This window comes from Schistocerca gregaria, unplaced genomic scaffold (genome assembly GCF_023897955.1).
Source record: "Schistocerca gregaria isolate iqSchGreg1 unplaced genomic scaffold, iqSchGreg1.2 ptg000178l, whole genome shotgun sequence".
Classification (NCBI taxonomy): Eukaryota; Metazoa; Arthropoda; class Insecta; order Orthoptera; family Acrididae; genus Schistocerca; species Schistocerca gregaria.
The window spans coordinates 8,689,619-8,693,181 of NW_026061728.1; the positions used below are offsets into that span (position 1 = coordinate 8,689,619).

General features: G+C 46.3%; 1 non-coding gene across 1 annotated transcript; it reads left to right on the forward strand.

The window, feature by feature from the left end:
- Positions 1-1,797: 1,797 nt before the first annotated feature.
- On the forward strand, positions 1,798-1,871 carry Trnai-aau (transfer RNA isoleucine (anticodon AAU)). Its single transcript has one exon. It is a non-coding gene; the product is annotated as a tRNA-Ile (tRNA).
- The last annotated feature ends 1,692 nt before the right edge of the window (positions 1,872-3,563 follow it).

A 3,563-nucleotide genomic window follows, 5' to 3' on the forward strand; every position in this document is an offset into this window, starting at 1 on the left:
TCGTCGTCGCCGCCGCCGCCGCCGCCGCCACCGCCGCCGCCGCCGCTTCTGCAGAAGTAGCAAATGGCCATCGTAGCAAATGCGGCGAGGGACGCCCTGCCTTCGATTCCGAATGCACAAAGTGTGTGGTCTTGTTTCTCAGTCTATATTTGGTCGGTCTCGTAAGAGGTTGAATGTAACAAATGGGTGGGAAAGAGCAAGGGGCAGCGGCTGTGTAGAACGAAAACACAAATCCTCAGTGGTGTGAGCGTTTCGAGATGAGTCGTATACATGTTATAGCTGGTCGTCAGCGACAGTGTGGCCTAATGGATAAGGCGTCGGACTTCGGATCTGAAGATTACGGGTTCGAATGCCGTCACGCTCGTTTCTTTCCAGTTCTGAAAAAGAAACATACCGTTTTAATGTAGCAATTGAGCAGTACGAAGCCGTCTGAATGTTGCTGTTGACCATTTTTTGCTTGGATATGCTCTTGAGCTTGAAACACATACAACAAGACCGGTGTTAACTAGCGAAATGGTCGGCAGAGTACCGACACCGCGTGTTTTGACTGGCATTTGCACATCTAAAACAACGTCCGAAAGTAACTCGTTCGGCTCTTGAGTCACATAAAGTATGTGTGTCAATTTTGACGCCACTTGCTCTGCATGTTGTCATGCAATTTCTTTACCTCTCAGAATTGATTATGACATAAAAGTGAAGTACGTGACGAGTGTGACGTTAGGAAAACATTAGGCAGCATGGAGAGATACTGTATGGGACCACCCAACCCAAACGAGTACTGTGTGACGTGCTACCCGGGAGGTATTCATTGAGGTAGCAGGCTAGATCAGTCAGTAGAGCGTCAGACTCTTATTCCCGGGGTCGTGGGTTCGAGCCATACGCTGGGCGGGACGGAGTTTTGTTCCGCTGCAGATGTAAAGTACCGTTTTTCTGATTCACGAGATGTAATGAAAATAGCAACTTTAAACTTTGCCTACGTCTCTGTCAGTCGCAAGGAAACTGTATTTGCAGGCGAAGGTGATTTTGTAGACATGTGTGAAAGACATGTTCTGAAATGCAAGTGTTGTTATTTGGAGAGCACATCGGTTACGTGTCAGATGTGTAGCCAAGCAGTAATGGGTCGCCATAGCTGCAAATATTAGTCGGTAATATATAGTATTGTCAGCTGAAGTCTGATGATGCAGTATGTGTGTTAATTGTGACGCCACTAGCTCTGCATGTTGTCATGCAATTTCTTTACCTCCCAGAAATGATTAACATAAAAGTGAAGTACGTGACGAGTGTGACGTTAGGAAAACATTAGGCAGCATGGAGAGATACTGTATGGGACCACCCAACCCAAACGAGTACTGTGTGACGTGCTACCCGGGACGTTTTCATTGAGGTAGCATGCTAGCTCAGTCGGTAGAGCGTCAGACTCTTATTTCCTGGGTCGTGGGTTCGAGCCACACGCTGGGCGGAACGGAATTTTGTTCCGCTGCAGATCTAAATTACCGTTTTTCTGATTAACGAGATGTAATGAAAATAGCAACTTTAAACTTTGCCTACGTCTCTGTCAGTCGCAATGAAACTGTATTTGAAGGGGAAGGTGATTTTGTAGACATGTGTGAAAGACATGTTCTGAAATGCAAGTGTTGTTATTTGCAGAGCACATCGGTTACGTGTCAGATGTGTAGCCAAGCAGTAATGGGTCGCCATAGCTGCAAATATTAGTCGGTAATATATAGTATTGTCAGCTGAAGTCTGATGATGCAGACGACCGTAAGGACGAAGTACCCAAGAGTACCGCTAGGCCGCGCCTCTTTAGCTCAGTGGTAGAGCACTGGTCTAATAAACCAGGGGTCGTAAGTTCCATCCTCACAGGAGAAACATTAAATTTGGAAATCAGTTGCGCGTCGTGGCCGTATAGCAAACAGTATCTGTGATGACGAACAATTAGCGACAGGCGTTTTTTTAAGTGTTACTCTCAGATGTGATTAAGGCGAATGGCGCAGATAAAGCATTTGCCAAAGCGGTGCAGCATAAGGTGGGACGAGGCAGTTTGAATTACATTTTATAGGTGTATTTCTCACATATCTCAGAGCCTGTCGTCGCCGCCGCCGCCGCCGCCCCTTCTGCAGAAGTAGCAAATGGCCATCGTAGCAAATGCGGCGAGGGACGCCCTGCCTTCGATTCCGAAAGCACACCGTGTGTGTGGTCTTGTTTCTCAGTCTATATTTGGTCGGTCTCGTAAGAGGTTGAATGTAACGAATGGGTGGGAAAGAGCAAGGGGCAGCGGCTGTGTAGTACGAAAACACAAATCCTCAGGGGTGTGAGCGTTTCGAGATGAGTCGTATACATGTTATAACTGGTTGTCAGCGACCGTGTGGCCTAATGGATAAGGCGTCGGAGTTCGGATCTGAAGATTACAGGTTCGAATGCTGTCACGCTCGTTTTTTTCCAGTTCTGAAAAAGAAACATTCCGTTTTAATGTAGCAATTGAGCAGTACAAAACCGTCTGAATGTTGCTGTTGACCATTTTTTGCTTGGAGATGCTCTTGAGCTTGAAACACACACAACAACACCGGTGTTAACTGGCGAAATGGTCGGCAGAGTACCGACACCGCGTGTTTTGACTGGCATTTGCACATCTAAAACAACGTCGGAAAGTAACTCGTTCGGCTTTTGAGTCACATAAAGTATGTGTGTTAATTTTGACGCCAATAGCTGTGCATGTTGTCATGCAATTTCTTTACCTCTCAAAAATGATTATGACATAAACGTGAAGTACGTGACGAGTGTGACGTTAGGAAAACATTAGGCAGCATGGAGAGATTCTGTATGGGACCACCCAACCCAAACGAGTACTGTGTGACGTGCTACCCGGGATGTATTCACCGAGGTAGGCGGCTAGCTCAGTCGGTAGAGCGTCAGACTGTTATTCCCAGGGTCGTGGGTTCGAGCCACACGCTGGGCGGAACGGAATTTTGTTCCGCTGCAGATGTAAATTACCGTTTTTCTGATTAACGAGATGTAATGGAAATAGCAACTTTAAACTTTGCCTACGTCTCTGTCAGTCGCAAGGAAACTGTATTTGAAGGTGAAGGTGATTTTGTAGAAATGTGTGAAAGGCATGTTCTGAAATGCAAGTGTTGTTATTTGGAGAGCACATCGGTTACGTGTCAGATGTGTAGCCAAGCAGTAATGGGTCGCCATAGCTGCAAATATTAGCCGGTAATATATAGTATTGTCAGCTGAAGTCTGATGATGCAGACGACCGTAAGGACGAAGTACCCAAGAGTACCGCTAGGCCGCGCATCTTTAGCTCAGTGGTAGAGCACTGGTCTAATAAACCAGGGGTCGTAAGTTCCATCCTCACAGGAGAAAGATTAATTTTGGAAATCAGTTGCGCGTCGTGGCTGTATAGGAAACAGTATCTGTGATGACGAACAATTAGCGACAGGCGTTTTTTTAAGAGTTACTCTCAGATGTGATTAAGGCGAATGGCGCAGATAAAGCATTTGCCAAAGCGGGGCAGCATAAGGTGGGACGAGGCAGTTTGAATTTCATTTTATGGATGTATT